Raw genomic sequence first — 20901 nt, 5'->3', positions numbered from 1 at the left:
TTTCTCTCTCCTGCCATTACAGTAGTGCAGCGTGTGATCCAGATGTGTTTTCTGTCATTGCAGTAGTGCAGCGTGTAATACAGATGCATGCATGCTGACCTTTTTCTACTGTATAATCTAGAAGGGTGCTTTCCAGCATTGCAATAAATATATACACACACCTAATGATACATGTACACAAGCATGTGCATTGCAGATACATGATTGCTGCCACTGCAAATATAAGCCCAATATAGGGACACAGGCGTGCAGTATGGATGGAGGGGGTGTTACTCACACATGTACAGGCAGGAGGGGGGGCAGCAGCAGCTCAGGCATCAGATGAGCCCCTTCTCTTCCCCAGCAGCTGCGGGCTGGGCTGTTAGGCTGACACAGGGGCCGGGGCAGCTCGGTGCTGCTGGTGCATGGTGAGCCCGGGCAGTGTACAAGCTGTCGGGATGCAGGGGGAGCCGGACCACCCTGCACAGCAGTAATTGCCTCCGTCACCCCAACTCTCCGTAACTGCTGCTGCTGCCCAGGAGAGACGTGGCAGAACGAGATGATGGCGTCATCACGGGGCGACGGCTGGCCGCGCACGCGCCTCGCTCAGAAGGCTCACAGGGGAATTCCGGTCGCCATATTGGTAGTGGCACAGCTGGATGTGTGGGTTTTTAGTTTACCATGTGAATGTGTGTACAGTTTGTGTGTCACATTTAGCAGTTGTTGCAGTTATAGTTCCATATCAGCAGGTGAGCCACGGTTTGCTTAAAACTGGTATATCTGCATCTCCCACATTGTACACCCATCAGCATTTGGGTTTGAATATTATTATTGTCTTATATAGTGCAGCAGATTCCCTTACAGCGTCTTATATAGCAGCAGATTCTGTTATAGTGTCTTATATAGCGGCAGATTCTGTTACAGTGTCTTATATAGCGCAGCAGATTCTGTTACAGTGTCTTATATAACGCAGCAGATTCCGTTACAGTGTCTTATATAGCGCAGCAGATTCTGTTACAGTGTCTTTTAAAGCGCAGCAGATTCCGTTACAGTGTCTTATATAGCGCAGCAGGTTCCGTTACAGTGTCTTATATAGCGCAGCAGATTCCGTTACAGTCTTATATAGCGCAGCAGATTCCGTTACAGTGTCTTATATAGCAGCAGATTCCGTTACAGTGTCTTATATAGCGCAGCAGATTCTGTTACAGTGTCTTATATAGCTCAGCAGATTCCGTTACAGTGTCTTATATAGCGCAGCAGGTTCCGTTACAGTGTCTTATATAGTGCAGCAGATTCCGTTACAGTCTTATATAGCGCAGCAGATTCCGTTACAGTGTCTTATATAGCGCAGCAGATTCCGTTACAGTGTCTTATATAGCGCAGCAGATTCTGTTACAGTGTCTTTTAAAGCGCAGCAGATTCCGTTACAGTGTCTTATATAGCGCAGCAGGTTCCGTTACAGTGTCTTATATAGCGCAGCAGATTCCGTTACAGTCTTATATAGCGCAGCAGATTCCGTTACAGTGTCTTATATAGCAGCAGATTCCGTTACAGTGTCTTATATAGCGCAGCAGATTCTGTTACAGTGTCTTATATAGCTCAGCAGATTCCGTTACAGTGTCTTATATAGCGCAGCAGGTTCCGTTACAGTGTCTTATATAGTGCAGCAGATTCCGTTACAGTCTTATATAGCGCAGCAGATTCCGTTACAGTGTCTTATATAGCGCAGCAGATTCCGTCACAGTGTCTTATATAGCGCGGCAGATTCCGTCACAGTGTCTTATATATCGCGGCAGATTCTGTCACAGTGTCTTATATAGCGCAGCAGATTCCGTCACAGTGTCTTATATAGCGTAGCAGATTCCGTTACAGCATCTTATATAGCGCAGCGGATTCCATTACAGGCTCTTATATAGCGCAGCGGATTCCGTTACAGTGGGGCAGATGTATGAACCAGCGTTAAGTGCAGAAATGCACTTAACGCTGGTTAACTGGGGGGATTACGACCCTTACAAGCAGGGCTGGCATCAGATATTGGGGGTCATTCTGGTTGACACCTAAAGCTGCAAAATTCGCAGCTTTGTATGTCATCTGTGCACCGCCCGCAACCTTCACAAACATTGCCCCCCCCCCCCCCCCCCTCACACGCCAATTTCCCCGCACACATGCGAATGGATGTTTAGCTTAAACATCCTTTTCAGGGGGAAATAGGGGAGTAGCAGGTTCTCATCAAAACACGTCCGCTGCACAAAGTCGTGGCTGTCCAATCAGGACTGAATCGGGCCCTGGGGTGCGGCGTAACACTTGCCAGGTTGCCTTTGGTTGGAGGCCCAGGACCAATTAAAATTATTTATGGTCAATTTAATAGGCAAAATGATTATTTGGAACTTCCAAAATGAAAATATGATGACAAACAAAGGGAAATCCTGTCCCTCACCAGATATCTGACCCTCAGGATGGCATAAACGCTATTTACTTCATTTAATATTATTTTTCTGAAATTCTTTTGGCCTAGATGGCACAGATAATGTACAGAACTGATGGATACTGAACCGTCCAGTCTTCCAGCTTTACAAAGGTAATCAGGCGCCTACAGGGGTATCTTGGGTAGTGGTTTCCTAGCACGGCCACACCGATTTGCATCGGGGTGATCGTGTCGGAAAAATCGCGTCGGTCGCATCGCACCGACGCGATCGACCCAATTTTTACATTGAATCAAATGTGAATAGGGCCCCTGGGACCCTATTTTACATTGGATTCAATGTAAAGTATTCCCCAGACCCCCAATTTTACCCCCTCAACGCCACCCCACGATTGACGCAAACCCGAAGCGTGGTGAGCGCAGCGAGCCCGCGAGGGGCGGCGGTGCGCGTCCTCCGACCTTTTCATACCCCTACTGTCGGCGTGGAGTTGAGAATATAAAGTGTGGTGAGCGCAGCGAGCCACCGAGCCTGAAGCGTGGCGAGCGGACGCGTATAACTTCACAGGTATACGCGTCCGCTCGCCACGCTTCAGGCTCGGTGGCTCGCTGCGCTCGCCACACTTTATATTCTTAACTCCACGCCGACGTGGATAGTAGGGGTATGAAAAGGTCGGAGGACGCGCACCGCCACCCCTCGCGGGCTCGCTGCGCTCGCCACGCCACGTCATATTGGCCCATTTCACATTGTTTCCTATGTAAGATGGACTTAATCAAGTCCATCTCATCTTGTGCCATTATAATGGCACAAGACCGACGCGATGCTCCCGATTTCAATGTTAAATTTTTTTTAACATTGAAGCCTATGGCAAAATCGCGGGCATCGTGTCGGTCGCGTCGGGGGCCATGTTAATGCACGGGACCGACGCGATGGCCCCGATTTTGCCTTTGCCGGCAAAATGGACCTGATTTCAAAGGAAATCGGGTCCATCGCGGGCATCGTGTACCTTAACTTTAAGGTACACGATGCCAGCGATTGTGGCCGTGCTAGGAAACAAGTACCTTATCTTGTCAAGCTGCTCACACAAGGTCAGTTCTCAAAGGGTTAGAACACAAGAATACAGGGTTATGGTGCAGCGCTAAACAGTACAAGTTGAATCAATTGGGTATATTAATAACAGTTAATTTATTCATTCATAAAATATAGTTTTTGCAAGAAATAAAAAAGTTAACTTTAAATACGCAATAAGTATAGGACACTTAAAGGAATTTTATACTTAGTGTGAGTCCTGCTTGTTCCTAGATTGCTCAGTCCTTGGATGCAGGCTGATCCTCAATTGGGTACACCATGAATGGAATCAAAACAATGTGGGAGTCCATATACCTGGCTTCGGAGTACCGCTGGAGGATGTTATGCTGTGGGGCTCTGAAAGCGATCTCACGATGTTGCGGATGGATTGGTCCAAAGATTTAGCAGGTGGTGGTATGTCGATAATACTGCAGTATTAGGGGAATCTGTATGGTCGATCAACAATATATAAAGGTTTTGCGTTGGATCAATGCGGGATATCACTCACAGTCCTCTAGTGTCCAATGAGCTAGTTCACAGGTTCTCAAACTCGGTCCTCAGGACCCCACACAGTGCATGTTTTGCAGGTCTCCTCACAGAATGACAAGTGAATTAATTAGCTCCACCTGTGGATCTTTTAAAATGTGTCAGTGAGTAATGAGTGCACCTGCCGGGTGACACGGAAAACGTGAACTGTGTGGGGTCCTGAGGACCGAGTTTGAGAACCACTGAGCGATTGGATAGCTCTGTGCTCCCTGACGCGTTTCGTTGTTTACAACTTTCTCAAAGGTGTAACACTCATTTTCATGGTCAGGGTTTATATGCCATCATAACAATCAATTACACAATTAATCTAAAATAAACAGAAATAGCAAAAGATGACATAAATAAACATTAACTAGTTTCACAGAAGGTAACATCAGGTGCGTCACTGTGGTTACTAACACCCAGTGCCACAGAAAAGGGACACGACTTCAGGGGAAGGGAGCGCGGCCTTGTGTGTCCGACTATATTATCTCTCTGTGGGAATTCTCAGCATTCCTGGAGTTGTTGGGTTGCCTATTGGGGTATTATCCTATGTAATAAAAGGCTAACTCTGCTTCACACCACTGCTTCAAATTCTAGTGTTTTATTTGCTGGCGGACACTAGATGGTGCACCATAGAGCAAGTCAAGCATTGCTTCATACGGTGCTGACATTACTGTTATGTTGTTCCTTGATTTTGATGAGCTGGTATCAAAATATAATTTTACCAAATGTACTTGCAGTGTTAACTTTTATCCACTAGATGGTGCCAGTGCAGTCTCACGAGTCAACTTTAGTTACATTTATAGTTTATGGAGCTGATGGACAGTTCAGCGGAGCTGCCCGGACCCGAGGGTTGCAGTGGTGGTTTTTTTTTTAGGGAGCGCTCCCCAGAAAAAACTTGCCCAGTGGGGAGCGCGCCCTAAAAAAAAACCCCACCACTGAAGGGGTTAATCCTGCTTTTTACCAGGGTCGTCGACCCAGGATTTGTGACCTGGGTAGACCCTTTCACACTACACAATTTACCCATGTTTTTAGTAAATTACCGGGTTGAAAGTTTTTAACACAGTAATTTGCTGCTATGTGTAAAATGGGGCCAGACTGCACCTGGCAGAATGCCGGGTTGCATATCTGAAAGGGGTATTACTAAGGTGGAAGTTCAATAAAAAACAGTGTATTGCCCAGAGTTAGATTTGGGTGGGGTGTGTTGAAAATAAAATCTAAATTACAGTGTAAAAATAATGCAGCCAGTATTTACCCTGCACAGAAAAGAAGAAACTCCCCCAAATCTAACTCTCCCTATACATGTTACATCTACCCCACCTGCAGTGCAACATGGTTTTGCCCATTTTGAGAACAAATTTGTACTGCGATCACTTCTGAATAAGGGCCATAATCTGATTGATTGCCATGGTCAATATCCCACCTTCAATAGAACTCCCATCTATTAAATTTACCCCCAAGCCTATGGTGTCTGATTAAGAGTTGATCGATGGTCAGCCAATTCCCAAATCAATCGATTATCGAATGACTGTATATGCGTATGGATTGTAAAAATGGGTAAGGGTGAATAGTGACAGAAAATGCGTATAGATTGTAAACGCAATCCCCTGACATGAAGCCGGCGTTTGGGGTCGATAACCTGCCATTTTCAGGGAGTGTGCAAAACACGCAGGAGTTTTAAGGGCGGGTTTGTGACATCAGCGTCAGCCGCGGTCAGTCTGTCTCTGTCGAAGATGACCAGTAGGGTCAGACTTACTCACATCTGCACAGACTGGAAAAACCAATAGATAGTTGGTGAATTGCGTATATGGATTTGCGACTAGATAGTGAATATTGATATTTTTGGTGTACAGGGCAGGTTTTTTTTTCTGTCTGAACGGCTGTCTCCTTGCAAATTTGCAGGTCTGAATCAGGTGTAGGTCGGTATTGACAAAAGGTCTGGTCCTGGACTTCGCTCCTAATTTATGACTGCAGCCACCTTCTCATCAATAAATAAGTTCCTTACACATGACTGCAATTGAAGAATGTATTCCAGCAGCAGAGCATTACATTCCTGGTGGAAGGATTCCAGTTGGAGGGTCTGCGATGGCCAAGCTGGTTTTCAGTAGAAGCTGTGTTGTTGCACGGACTGACAAAGTCATTCTGAGGAGAGGGGTGGGGGCCTGACCCAATGTATTGATGGTACCTCTTTTCCACTGACAAGAAAATCTGAGGTTACTGCAGGGTTGACGACTTTTGCTGTCATTAAGCCCCGCCCCATGATGGAAACTGACCCGCTTTTGTTGATTTCCTAAAAGGGGCGGGACTAAAATGACGTGATTATGCCACTTTAGCCCTGCCCCTCCATGGAGATTGGCAGATCTGGTTATTTAAACGCCGAGGTGAGGGGGAGGAAGCAGCGACCGGGGGTAGGGGGGGGAGGGTGACCAGAGGGGAGGGTGAAACCGGGAGGGTTGCCCACCTTTCTGGGGGGCCGGGAGGGTGACCCAATAGTGACCTAGGAATCCAAGCATGCAAGTGAGCAGGGTTTTTCCCCCGGTTGGAACCAAAATAGGGCTCAGTGTTAATGGGTAAACCAGGTTGATACGACCTGGGACCTGTCTACATTATAAGTGGAGCCGGTGGCACTAGGAGAGGGATGCAGTTTAAATCCCGGCGGTTGGGATCCCGGCGTTCAGAATCCCGACGCTGGTATCCCGACCGCCGAAATCCCGACACTTTCTCCCTTCAGGGGTGTCCACAACACCCCTGGAGGGAGAATAAATTAGCGTGCTGAGCGAAGCGAGGCACCGGGACCGCTGAGTGGCGAGCGCAGCGAGCCCGCAAGGGGGGGCGATCCACATCCCCCCTTGTCGGGATTTCGGCGGTCGGGATTCCGGCGTCGGGATTTTGAATGCCGGGATCCCGATCGCCGGGATTTCATACTGAATCCCTAGGAGATGATCTCCACTCAAACCCATGAAAGGGGTTGGAGCTGGCATTTTGATCTAAAAGGGGTGTAATACTCCATACACATTAGACGATCCCCATAGATGCTGATATTGGCGGGGACCCACCATCGGCAAGTGCATTCAAAGGGAGCAAAAGCAGGGGCCAAGCTGCAACATTTCCACCGCTAATGAGGGCTTCCCTCGTCTGTACATGTTCAGATGAGAAAGGGGGTCCTTAATTAAGTGTGGGAGCACACATCATTAGCGATATTGCACGTACACACACTAGACAAGATCGTAACAGTTATGTTGAGTTCTTCCTCACTCTCCGGGAGTAAGGGAGAAGCAGTCTATCGGATTTTCGATGGAGTGGATGCAAGGCTATGTAGATTTGATGGTATGATCACAGCACAACCGCGTATTACTGCTCCCACAAGGATATCCTATTGGGAACCACTGAAATGTTGCAAGTTTGGAAGAGATCCCATGGTTATAGCGCTGGTATAATTGCAAATCACAGTACTTGTTTCCTAGCACGGCGCCACCGATTTACATTGTATGGCATCGGGTGTGTGAAATCGGTTGCATCGCATGTGACGCGATTATACCCGATTTTTTTTATTGTACAGCCACCCTGATGGCTCATTACAATGTTAAATGCCCCCCCCCCGATCCGATTTTTCATTGTATACCCACCATGATGGTTAATTAGTATGTGAAATGCCCCCATTGTTAACGCCACGAACAACGCCAACCCAAAGCATGGTGAGCGCAGCTAGCCCGCGAGGGGCGGTGGTACGTGTCCTCCGACCTTTTCATACCCCCACTATCCACGTCGGCGTGGAGTTGATTTTATATAGTGTGGCAAGCGCAGCGAGCCACCGAGCCCGAAGCATGGCGAGCGGACGCTCATTACTTCACATGTATTCCACGTCCCCTCGCCTTGCTTCGGGCTTGGTGGCTCGCCACACTATATAAGATCAACTTCACACCGACGTGAATAGTGGGGGTATGAAAAGGTCGGAGGACGCGTAGCACCGGCCTTCGCGGGCGCGCTGCGCTCGCCACGCCTCGGGTTGGCGTTGATCGTGGGATGGCGTTAACAATGGGGGGAGGGGCATTTCACATACTAATTAACCATCATGGTGGGTATACAATTAAAAATCGGGTCTGGGGGGCATTTAATATTGTAATCAGCCATCAGGGTGGCTGTACAATGTAAAATTGTGTGGCATGCGGTGTAATGGCATGCGATGCGGCGCGATTTTAAAATTTTATGGGAACGTCTTTAAAAGCCTAAAATCGGGTCGGTCGGGTCTAGGGTGACCAACTCATCCCTTTAACATATTAATTACACAGATTCTGTGGCAGTTTAAAACCAGGTGAAATGGAGTCTTGAGGTGTGGCAGTTTAAAACCAGGTGAAAGCCAGCCACAGAACCTGTGTAATTAATATGTGTCCCGGATTAAGGGGATAAGTTGGTCACCCTAGTCGGGTCCCATTTCATACCTTAAGTTATGGTATGCGATGGGACCCGACGGGCGCCATACTAGGAAACAAATACCCAAATCACTGTCCCCCCATCACTAATTATCTATTATTACATATAATGGACAGCGTATGAACCTGTAGGGTGCACCATTTGTAATTAGCTTAATGTACAGGTGGCAAAACATATATCTCCAGTTGTGGCACTACAAGTCACAGCATTTCCAGGAACATTGACATGAACATTAAAAAATGTCTGTACTTTAATGTTCATCTCATCTCACATTCATGTGAGGAAATGAGTATCATTTTCTGGGTGTGTCTCAGATGCCCATCTCCAATATGGCGACCGCGGAGGTCACACACAGATTTCCCTACTTCCTGACTCCGCTCCAGTGACGCGCTAGGCTTCGCATCTCTCGCTGGTAGATGCCTCCGCTCTATCCTCCGATCATCCGCAGCTCTATGGTGAATAACGGGACAGAAGAAGTGATGGAGATGACGGAGGCGCGGTGACTGCTCCTGGGGGACAGGTAAGAGCTCCCGTATGTAACACAAGGCAGGGGCGCCCCCCAGCGTTAACAGCTTGTTACTGAGTGATATTATTACTTATGTGCCCATATATTTGTACTGTAAGAATTATACACAGAAGAATGTCATCCTTATATGACCCCCTTCCTCACACACACTCCTCCAGGGATCCTGGGGTAACATCCTGGCCTTGGGGCCCCTCACTGAGCAGACTTCAAAGCTGGTTGGTTCTGTTTATGCCAGAGATATTCAACCAGTGGGTTGTGAATTGATGAAGACAGTGGTAGTTCAAGATATGTGTGGTGGTCCCTCCCACAGAAGCACCTTGATGCATGAGGGCCCCCAACAGCGGCACCCTGATCGTGGGGCCCCCCCAACAGTGATAACCTAATATGTGGGGCCCCGCAGCAGCCAGCAATACCATGGTCCATGGAGGCCCCTCAACAGCGACACCCTGATCCATGGGGTGCCCCACTGCGGCACCCTGATATCTGAGTTCTCCCAACAGCAACATGCTGATACATGTGCCCCCCCCCCCCCAACAGCAGCACCCTGATATGTGCCCCCAACAGCGGCACCTGCTATATTTTGACAGTACAGGATACTATGTGGCCCTGACCACTTTATTCTGTAGTATGATCCTATTAATGAGACCTCCTGTTTTACACCACAAATCGCCACTAAAAGTGGATTTCAGCTTTGGTCAACTTTATGTTAAAAGCATAATTGAATATTAGTGTTGCATCTAAATAGTACGGCTCTGTAGGTGTAAATACTGGGTGCGCAGTGATCAGCGTTCAGGTAAAGCCCAATTCTTGACTGCTGTATTTGGCATGCTAAAAAGCAAAAACAAAACAGTTGACTCAGCCGTTGTAAAGGTGCCCATACACGCACCGATTTTCCGGGTGTGATGTGTGCTGTGAGATGCGCGTTCCCGCGGCATCTCATCGTACAGTACACAAAGTATGTGCTGCACATACTTTTTGTACTGTATTTTGATCGCATTGCACGCACAACGCATGCACTGCGATGCAATGCGATTTAACACAAGACATACTGGGAAATCGGTGCGTGTATGGGCACCGTAATAGTAGTTAGACTACCGTATATGCCGGCGTATAAGACGACTCGGCGTATAAGACGACCCCCCAACATTTCCACTCAAAATACAGAGTTTGTTATATACTCGCTGTAAAAGACTACCCCCTCTTCCGCACACCTTCCACAGACTGCTGCTATTGACATGGAGTCAGGGAGACAGGGAGGGCAGACAGGGAGCAGGGACCAGTATTATAGTACCGTACCATATATTAACCCCTTGAGTGGTGGGTTTTGCTGGGGCAGGACAAACCTATCAGGGCAGGTTTGTCCTGCCCCAGCAAAACCCACCACATAATGTAGGGTAGCTCTCCTCAGCCCCCCACCCCCCTTCTTATGCACACGGTACCTTGAAATAAGAGTATCCAGGTATGCCAGCGCTGCTCCTTCCGTTCTGCCTAACCGCCGATCACGTTGAGCATTGAAGTCGGCGGCAGGCTCGGGTATTTTCGGCGCGGCTCGGGGGGACTCGGGAGCGCTCAGGCACACAAGTCCTCCCGAGCCGCGCCGAAAACACCCGAGCCTGCCGCCGACTTCAATGCTCAACGTGACCGGCGGTTAGGCAGAACGGAAGGAGCAGCGCTGGCATACCTGGATACTATTATTTCAAGGTACCGTATGCATAAGAGGGGGGTGGGAGAGCTACCCTGTAATAATTGTATGACGCACCCGGAAAATAATAATACCAGTATGTCACGCCGTGCACCCGGCGTATAAGACGACCCCCCACTTGGAGGCATTTTTTTCTGGGGTAAAAAGTCGTCTTATACGCCGGAAAATACGGTAGTTAAAAATGTAAGTGCACTTTGTGGGGTGAACAAAAAAGAGACACAATACAACTAGTTACTAGTGATCGGCAGTGGCGGATCTAGACTTCTCTTCTAAGGGGGGGGGGGGCGGTTTACTGTTTAAACTTGACCCTCCCCCTCCAGTCCTGACTCCTCCCCTTCCCATTCCTGACTCCTCCCATCGTAAGACTGCAAATACCCCCCCCCAAACCCTGCATGGGGGTCTGCATTGCACACATATAGACACACATATAGATAACACACCACAAACACATGTACATTTCACATCACACACATCTCACCCGAAATACATACATAGTATATCACACATACAAGCACACTGTATGTGCAGCCGGACACACCAGCAGCCGGGCAGTGCACACACAGGGGAGCTCCAGGCTGTGGCTGCTCCCGCTCATCAGGTGACTCCATCCTGAAACTGGGCACACACCCACCGTGCAGACACAGCCCACCCCACACTGTCTGTGAGCAATCAGGGTGGCAAACCACCTAATTTACAGCCCACCAGCCAATAGGACGGCAGGATGGGGAGAGAAAGCCCAGCTATATCAGCTACTGGGTGAGAGAGGCGGCGTCATCACCTCCCCATCCTCACTACAATCATTACTTGTATACCCCTCGCCCAGGGCCGTCTTAACAGCAGTGTGGGCCCCTGGGTAAAGCAATGCACTGGGGCCCTTACCCATTCTCCCCTCCTATGGGTGGGGGGTGCTATCAGCAGCAGCTTTGATGTCCCACGGGTGGCAGGGGGTGCTCTATCTTCCACTCATCATGTAGGACCTGGAGCAGTAACTTCTGCTAATTGCTCCTTTACTGCACAGGGGGTGGGAGGGTGAACACTAACGGGTGGAAGGGGCACTGAGCTGAATGAAGGGTCCCTTGTAGGGTGGCCAATCCCGGGATCGGGATCGGCGGGATCCCGGGATTTGGCCCCCAAAACGCCGGGATTTCAATCCCGGGATTGGAGTTTCCAATCCCGGGATTTCGGGATTAGACGGCGCATGCGCCGTCTAATTCCGGGCAGCGTCTGAGCACTCGCTCAGACACTGCCCGGCTTCTCCGATACCCGGAAACGTAGCACTGCACAGCGTGACGAGGTCACGCTGCGCAGGGCACAGCCCGCCCATCCACCCCGGCTCCTGGCCTGCACCCCGCCTCCAACCCAACAGCTCTCCCAACCCTGCTCCCGGCAGCACCCTGCACCAGCCCGGCCGCCCACTCTGCAAAATGTAAGTAAATAGTGGGCGGCCAGGGCGTTTTAGGCAGCTAATAATAGCGCTATGCGTGTAGGTGGTATAATGGATGCATTTCCCATTAAATAGCCATATTTCAGGCGTCTGTCTGCACTAGGGATGCCAATCCCGGGAATCCCAGGATTGAGCATTTTTCAATCCCGAATCCCGGGATTGAAAAAATGCCCCGGGATTGGCATCCCTAGTCCCTTGTAAATGACTTCCAGGGAGGTAGGGGGTGTTTTATACGCAGGGGAGGGTTGGATAATGGAGTGGGCTTAATATTCGTCATTTTCTGCTGGAAGGGCAGCCTGTTTGACTGCAGATTTCGCCATTATCTGGAAATAGATTTCTTAGCCTTCAATAGTATAAAAACCTTGAGTCCCAACTTTCAGGAGGTGCTGGGAACTTGGGGGTCAGAGATCAGGAGCCAGAGCAATCCATTGACAAAAATATAAAATTGTACACCAGACGTTTGGAGCTGGAGCAGGGACCGGCTGCTGGAAGGCTGATATCTCCAGTTCTGGTGTGATGTGATCAAGCCGTTGGAAGGCGAAACGCGCGTCATCCCCTCACTGCCCGTCGGCACCGGCGGGACAGTGCACCTTAGACTGCCAGGCAATCAGCCGCCTTACCTGAGACCTGTACCACAGCGAAGGACGCTACACTGAGCCTGCATATTTCTGTGACAGAGAGCCCACACGGAGCACGGAGAATCTCCCTCCCCTCTCTCCACGTCAGGCACCCGTCCTTATACAGGTATTCAACCGCTCTCTCCCTGCTGTCTTTACACAGGCTGCCATGCTCTGTTGAACAATCATCATGGCAGTAGGTGTTATCTAACAGCAGAAAGAAAAGAGCGGTGTCTTTAATCTTCTTTTCACCACATTGTGAACCTGTGCCTATCCTCTCTCATTACCAAAGTCCGCTGCAGGAGCAAGACTTTCCTAAAAGCAGAAGGTGGCACCTGTTCCACGTGGGCTATTTTAAAAGCATCCTTTCCACATCAAATATTGTTTAATTTTGTTCTTAAAACTGTCACCTATATTTCCGACACTCTCTCATTGGCGATACTGAGTGGTCTTTTGCTCTGCAATGTCAGCATAACAGGGCATTTCTCCCGCAGTTTCCCCAACAGCAGAAGTGTCATTACTCTATCTCTCCTGACCCTATAGCACAGAGACGGACTCTCTCATCCTGAGCCCAATACACGTATGCAAGACTCAGAGATAACAGTGAATCCAATCTGACTCGCTAGAAGGTCATTGCTGTGAGACCAGGATTAAAAATCAATTGTGCTGTTACAATTATTTGTAACTAATTATAAATACTGAGACCTCTTCTGATACAATTGATTGCAACAATTTATTGACACTGTGATTTTCTGATACAATTTATTGCAACAATCTACCACGCTAATCTGTATAATCAATGCAATTAATTGACCAGACTTATCTCTTTTTTTCTTTTGTGCAATGGTGAGAGCCAGGTGCTCTGTAATATAAGAACTCACTATCTAGTGGTCTGGTGCACAGCAAGATATCGGTCATTTGAACCTTGAAAGATAGAAACGGAGTAATTTTTTGTGATATACAATAATTTGTGTGTACAGTGAATCAATTTGTATCAATGCCTAATCTCTCTTTGTTACTATAAGCATATATGTGGAAAGTGATTTTCTGAAACTGGGAGCTTGCAATGATGTGTTTTGGAACATTTCTGATATAAGAGACTCTTAGCAGGCACCACCTGACAGAGTACACTCTTAGGAAAACTATTCCAATCAGACACCTCATTGTAAAAGCTCAGTAGCGGGTATTATCAAATATGCAGTCTAAGGAGGGAAATTTTCCCCATCAAAAGTTTTAACAAAACCTTCAAACGATCTCTAGCACAAACAGCAAATAGCTTTGCTAGATTTATCACAACAACCATATATTAGGTACTGACATTGGACTGAACCTTGTTATTTGCACAGCAACTTCTAAAAGCTCACTGCAAATTAAAAAAAAATAAAAAACTCATGTCAACCTTTTGAGCATGTTGCTCTAATGCATGTCGACCTTTTTGAAGCATCGATCTTCAGTCAGGCCCGCAGCTGGGAAATGCAATACTTCCAGTTATACCCTCCCCGGCAATGAACACCATGCATGCACATTCGTCTTGCTTCCACTCTGAGCAAATGAATCCTCCTTCCACTCTGAGCAACTGTCTGCAGTTCTCTAAGAGGTTCTCTGCATTGTGTCTCTTATGGAAACTGGTGATACACAGCGTAGCCTACCTAGGAGCGAGTAAACTAGTGATTTATCCTCAGATCTGGCTGGTTGGAACAAAAACATGGTTATGGACATGGCCGCCGGCAGGGGGGTGCCAGGGGTACAGCTGTCCCGGGCCCCCAATTGGCTGAAAGCTGAGGGGCCCTTCTTTCCATGGGTACAAGAATTTTAAAAATCGGCCCTTGGGAACCGGAGATATCTGACTTCAAAGCAGTGGTCCCCATCCAAGCCTGTTAATTGCTCTTCCCAGTCAGATATTTCAGGGTTTTCTGGTATATTCCAAAAGCTCCAATTCTCCCCCTTTGATGGACACTAGTAGCTTGTCTCTACTCCGAGAACCAGAGATATCAGCCTTCCAGCAGCTGGTTACTGCTCCAGCTCCACACACCTGGTGTGTAGTTTTATATACTCATTGGCAGATTGCTCTGCCTCCTGAACTCTGATCCCCTAGTCCCCAATACCATTTGGTAGGTGGGATTCTCTAGTTTTTAAATACATTAAAATCTAAGAACTCTATTTCCGGGAACTGGAGATATCTGCAGTCAAGCAAGGTGTCCTCCCACCAGAAAATTATGGATAATAAGCCCACTCCACTATACACCCCTCCTCTGCATATTAAACATCCTCTACCACCCTGGAAGTTATGTATCAGGGCCCCTTCATTCAGCCCAATGCGCCCTTCTCCCACCCCATCTCCCACCATCTGTACAGTAAAGGGGTTATTAGTGGAAATTACTGATGCATGCTGAGCGGTTGATATAATACCCCCTACCACCCGCGGGACATCAAAGCTTCCCCCACCCCTACCGCTGGAGGATCGGTAGAGGCCCCAATACATTGCTATGCCCAGGGGTCTTACACTGCTGTTGACGCCCCTGTATGTATATACAGTATATATATATATATATGTATGTATATATATATATATATATATTTATTTTATTATTATTATTTATATACATTTGGGCTATCTATAATACTTTAACTGACCCGGCATATACTGGGTCACCTAAGTGTCCATCTCCGTGCTTTGCTCCGCCCCTCTGGAAACCCCCTTCTGAAAATCCTGCGTTTGCCCCTGCACCACCCCCCGCACCCGCTCAGTATCCCCCACCCGGCACCGGCATAATACCCAGTGCAGCCTGCACAGCGCCGAGCCTAGGATACAGAGGGGCTCTGCAGGCTGCTCTGTGCAGTGAGTGCTCTGAGTCCTGGAGGGAGAAGATGCCGCACCGTCGCCACTTCTAGTAAGTATTAGTAATGGGGGGGGGGGGGGGTGCCGCTGGGGGCCCAGGCTGAAGGTCAGTCCCAGGCCCCAACATTACTAGTGGCGGCCCTGGTTATGGATGAGTGACAGTTTGTCAGCTTTCCAGCATTTCCAAGCAAATGGTCAAACTGTCGTTTGCTCTCATCCATAACCATGTTTTTGTTCCAACCAGCCAGATCGGAAGATAAATCTGCGTGTGTATGGCCACCTTTAGTCTTTGTGAAACGCCGCTGCTGTTGTTGCTGCGGAAGGCAATACATTGACCCAGTGGGCTGTCACACTCATGTAGTCCTTAGTTCTACCCTATCCACATGTCTGTGGGTAAGTGGACAGAGGGTGCAACAGCATTTTTGAGGACACTTAAGGCCCCCATACACTATGCGATTTTGGGATGATTTCATCCGATTTCGGCACTTTGTGCCGATAATTGGGTGAAATCGGCCCAAAATCGCAGGTGTGTGATATCTGATCCGATCCGCGCTCCCGTGCGCATCGGACCGGATCAGGGAGGTCGGACGGTCAGTACATACGATCACGTCCGACCTACCTGTATGCATATGCCTGCCCACCTGACAGGCATATGCATGCAGACAGCGGGGGAGCAGTGGGGCGGGCAGCGGGTCCCTGAGTGCTAAGCTGGCGGACTGTTGGACGGTCAATGGCTAAGTTAAACTTGTAGAAGTGGTCTTCTGACTTCCTTTCTGGGATGATGGTCAAGCAACAGCAGCAGCGGCAGCATAGTAGGTGTAGCACTCAAGGATTCTCTGGAGGAATCCCGGATAGGAGAGGAGTCAGTCATGCCAGTGACATGGCCTGCAGGACTACTTCTGATCCTGATCGAGGAGGAACTTGACGTCCAGGCATGATAATGGACTTTTTCATTCCACGGCCAACAACTGTCTCCACCTGTGCTGTACAAACCACATCACCATCAGAATCCTCCTTGTCTACTTCCTTCTCATCCTGGTGTACTTCTACAGTGACATCTTATGTCAATATCAGCAACAGGACTGGTGGTGCTCCTCTCAGCACTTACAGAGGGCGTGCAAATGGTGCAAGGAGCCTCCCCTTCCCGTGCAGTGTTGGGAAGGTCAGACTCAGACCTACACAGTGCAACCGCCGACACACTTGTTTCCTGTGCTTTTGCCACCTTGGTTTTTTTTGGGGGTTATTAATTTTAGCTTCTTGGATTTTACATTCCCTCTATGACATTGGCCTTAGTAGACGATGTTGATGGAATTGCATCATCAATGTCATGACTGGTGGCAGCATCTTCAGCACTAGGAAGTGGTTACTGATCTTTCACTTTTTTCCCAACCGATCTTTATCCTCCATTTCACATGATTAAGCAGACAGGCAGCACCCAATTATAGGGCAGACAGGGCACCCCTGGAGTAAGACAGCAGAACCACCCACAGACAGAGGTCCGTCTCCCACACTCTCCTATGCTGGAGAGAAGATGGCGCCGATCGGCGGGGACTAATATAGAACCCAAACGTGCCAGCATCTGGCAGCAGGATGATGACATTTTACCTCATTATGGGATCCGAGTCTGGAGGGAAAACTGAGCCGGGCTCGGATCTCGAAGTTCGGGGGGGTTTGATCTTGGAGATACGCACACGTTCTTCCATAGTTTATACAAAATAAATGGAAGATACCTCAATATACCTCATTGAAATATAAAAATATTCCTAAATACAGAATAATCCTTTATCCAAAATGCTTCTGGTCCCGAGTATTTTGGACAAGTGATACTCATCCTGTATCACTTTTATTACGGGAGAAATACTTGGTGTTACACAAAAAGGAAATTGGTTCTCTGCACTCCGTGCTCTATTCTATATACAAGTAGCTGGAATCCCCTTAGAACAGGGCTGGGCAACACCGACCCTCCAGATGTTGATGAACTACACATCCCAGCATGCCTTGCATCAGTTTCAGCATGGCCACATAGCAAAACTAATGCAAAGCATCCTGGGATGTGTAGTTCACTAACATCTGGAGGGCCGGTGTTGCCCAGCCCTGCCTTAGAAGTTAATCCAGAACTTCAGGAGTTAATTCAGAACTGCGGTGTAATGAGGGGACCAGCGCTACAATACACACTTTAATGACGTAGGTATGAGAGGCGAAGTCCTCCTAATGGATCCTTTGATGTCAGGTGATCAGTTTACAAGAGCATCAAAAGGTATCTTTGAACTTCAAGTCTAGAACTCAACACTTACGTTCTATTCCCTGCTCGAGCGCATGTAATGGTATCTGCAGGTGACCATGTACAGGGGCTGGCTGGCAACTTTTAGCCTGGGGGGCAAGTCCAGAGCACTGACTCACAAGTAAGAGCGCATTGTTAAATGGCGGTTTTTCATAAAAAAAAAAAAAATGTATTAATTAAAAACAAGATTAGGCCCGAAGTTGATTGTACCATAGATACTTTATTATGATAAATTTTACATAGCAAAATAGTAAAAAATAAACAATGCAAAAAAAGGTACTTGTTTCCTAGCACGGCGCCCATCACATACCATACTTAGAGGTATGCGATGCGTGCGATGCGATATTCATGTTAAATTAACAGGAGTGCTTCTACAATGAAATATCGCATAGCATTGCATGCCAGCAAATGGCATGCGATGCAATTTTTTATTGTACAAGCACCCTGATGCGTGCTTACAATGTTAAATGCACCCCCATTGTCAACGCCACCCCCACTATCAACGCAAAGCGTAGCGAGCCCGCGAGGAACGGCGGTACGCGTCCTACCTTTTCATGTCCCCACTATCCACGTCGCCGTGGAGTTGATTTTAGATAGTGTGGCGAGCCCGAAGCGTGGCGAGTGCACGCGGAATACATGTAAAGTAATCCGTGTCCCCTCTATAATAACAGGAGGACACTACAGGCTGCTCCTCCTCTATAACAGGAGGACACCACAGCCTGCTCCGCCTCTATAATAACAGGAGGACACCACAGGCTACCACTCCTCTATAACAGGAGTACACCACAGGCTGCTCATCCTCTATAATAACAGGAGGACACCACAGGCTGCTCCTCTATAACAGGAGGACACCACAGGCTGCTCCTCCTCTATAATAACAGGAGGAGAGCACAGGTTGCTCCTCTATAACAGGAGGACACCACAGGCTGCTCCTCCACTATAAAAACAGGAGGACACTACAGGCTGCTCATCCTCTATAACAGGAGGACACCACAGGCTGCTCCTCCTCTATAATAACAGGAAGACACCACAGGCTGCTCCTCCTCTATAATAACAGGAGGACACCACAGGCTGCTCCTCCTCTATAACAGGAGGACACCACAGGCTGCTCCTCCTCTATAATAACAGGAGGACACCACAGGCTGCTCCTCTATAACAAGAGGACAACCACAGGCTGCTCCTCCTCTATAATAACAGGAGGACACCACAGGCTGCTCCTCCTCTATAATAACAGGAGGACACCACAGGCTGCTCCTCCTCTATAACAGGAGGACACCACAGGCTGCTCCTCCTCTATAACAGGAGTACACCACAGGCTGCTCCTCTATAACAGGAGGACACCACAGGCTGCTCCTCTATAACAGGAGGACACCACAGGCTGCTACTCTATAAGAACAGGAGGACACCACAGGCTGCTCCTCCTCTATAAGAACAGGAGGACACCACAGGCTGCTCCTCTATCATAACAGGAGGACACCAAAGGCTGCTCCTCCTCTATAACAGGAGGACACCACAGGCTGCTCCTCTATAAGAACAGGAGGACACCACAGGCTGCTCCTCCTCTATAAGAACAGGAGGACACCACAGGCTGCTCCTCCTCTATCATAACAGGAGGACACCAAAGGCTGCTCCTCCTCTATAATAACAGGAGAACACCACAGGCTGCTCCTCCTCTATAATAACAGGAGGACACCACAGGCTGCTCCTCCTCTATAATAACAGGAGGACACCACAGGCTGCTCCTCCTCTATAATAACAGGAGGACACCACAGGGTGCTCCTCCTCTATAATAACAGGAGGACACCACAGGCTGCTCCTCCGCTATAATAACAGGAGGGCACCACAGGCTGCTCCTCCGCTATAATAACAGGAGGGCACCACAGGCTGCTCCTCCTCTATAATAACAGGAGGGCACCACAGGCTGCTCCTCCTCTATAATAACAGGAGGACGCCACTGGCTGCGAATGGCAAAAATATTTTATATTTGTTCATTTAGATAATGATTGTCCGTAAAATGTTTGGCTTCAGCGCTGCCAGTGCCTAATTCTAATTATCAGTATGTAATGCTGTGTTTAGGCACTGGTAGCACTGACGCCCAACATTTTACCTGTAATCAACCACAAGGGTTTTGGGACATGCTTAAGGCAAAAGCAGTGCCAAATACCCAACTGACCACCATAGATATTATTATGGTACTTGTTTCCTAGCACGGCCACAATCTTATGGATCGTGTACCTTTAAGTTAAGGTACACGATCCATACGATGGACCCGATTTCCTTTGAAATCAGGTCCATTTTGCCGGCTAGGACACAATATCGGGGGCATCGCGTCGGTCGGGACCATTAACATTGGTCCCGACGCGACCGACGCGATGCCCCCGATATTTCCATAGGCTTCAATGTTAAAAAATATTTTAACATTGAAATCGTGTCGGGAAAGGTAAAATATCGGGGGCATCGCGTCGGTCGGGACCATTAACATAGGTCCCGACGCGATGCCCCCGATTTTTCCATAGGCTTCAATGTTAAAATATTTTTTAACATTGAAATCGTGAAAAAATGTGAAAAATGTGAAATGGGCCAATATGACCCATTTCACATTATAGATGTCCCCGTCGTCACCCCACGATAGACGCCAACCCGAAGCGTGGCGAGCGCAGCGAGCCCGCGAGGGGCGGCGGTGCGCGTCCTCCGACCTTTTCATTCCCCTACTATCCACGTCGGCGTGGAGTTGAGAATAGAATAGTGTGGCGAGCCCGAAGCGTGGCGAGCGCAGCGAGCCCCGCGAGGGGACGCGTATAACTTCACAGGTATACGCGTCCCCTCGCGGGGCTCGCTGCGCTCGCCACGCTTCGGGCTCGGTGGCTCGCTGCGCTCGCCACACTATTCTATTCTCAACTCCACGCCGACGTGGACAGTAGGGGAATGAAAAGGTCGGAGGACGCGCACCGCCGCCCCTCGCGGGCTCGCTGCGCTCGCCATGCTTCGGGATGGCGTCTATCGTGGGGTGGGGTGTACGCCGTGAAATTTGGGGGGGTTGGGAATATTTTACATTGAATCCAATGT

General features: G+C 48.6%; 2 protein-coding genes and 1 long non-coding RNA gene across 7 annotated transcripts in view; 2 read left to right on the top strand and 1 right to left on the bottom strand.

Moving 5' to 3' along the window:
• Window positions 1–566, bottom strand: part of TMEM39A (transmembrane protein 39A) — a 34445-nt gene extending 33879 nt beyond the window's left edge. The window contains exon 1 of one of the 3 annotated variants that reach the window (XM_083171580.1): window positions 278–566. The gene's annotated coding sequence lies outside the window, so the exon portion shown is untranslated. The remainder of the gene's footprint in view (window positions 1–277) is intronic. The other 2 variants (XM_083171579.1, XM_083171578.1) reach the window with 2 other exon arrangements.
• Window positions 567–620: 54 nt separating this feature from the next.
• LOC146059396 (uncharacterized) lies at window positions 621–6005 on the top strand. 3 transcript variants are annotated; one of them, XR_014470228.1, is made up of 3 exons: window positions 621–728; window positions 3702–3881; window positions 5898–6005. It is a non-coding gene; the product is annotated as an uncharacterized LOC146059396 (long non-coding RNA). The 3 variants fall into 3 exon arrangements; XR_014470229.1 differs by having other exon boundaries at window positions 3702–3875; window positions 5898–5996; XR_014470230.1 differs by having other exon boundaries at window positions 3702–3878; window positions 5898–5942.
• A 2784-nt stretch (window positions 6006–8789) lies between these two features.
• The window catches only part of LOC146059390 (beta-1,4-galactosyltransferase 4-like), an 80605-nt gene continuing 68493 nt past the window's right edge, over window positions 8790–20901 (top strand). The window contains exon 1 of the mRNA XM_083171574.1: window positions 8790–8946. The gene's annotated coding sequence lies outside the window, so the exon portion shown is untranslated. The remainder of the gene's footprint in view (window positions 8947–20901) is intronic.

This window comes from Crinia signifera, chromosome 2 (genome assembly GCF_055691185.1).
Source record: "Crinia signifera chromosome 2, ASM5569118v1, whole genome shotgun sequence".
NCBI classification, from domain to species: Eukaryota; Metazoa; Chordata; class Amphibia; order Anura; family Myobatrachidae; genus Crinia; species Crinia signifera.
The sequence above is the reverse complement of the archived record's forward strand: the minus strand, read 5'-3'. Positions and strand labels throughout refer to the sequence as shown.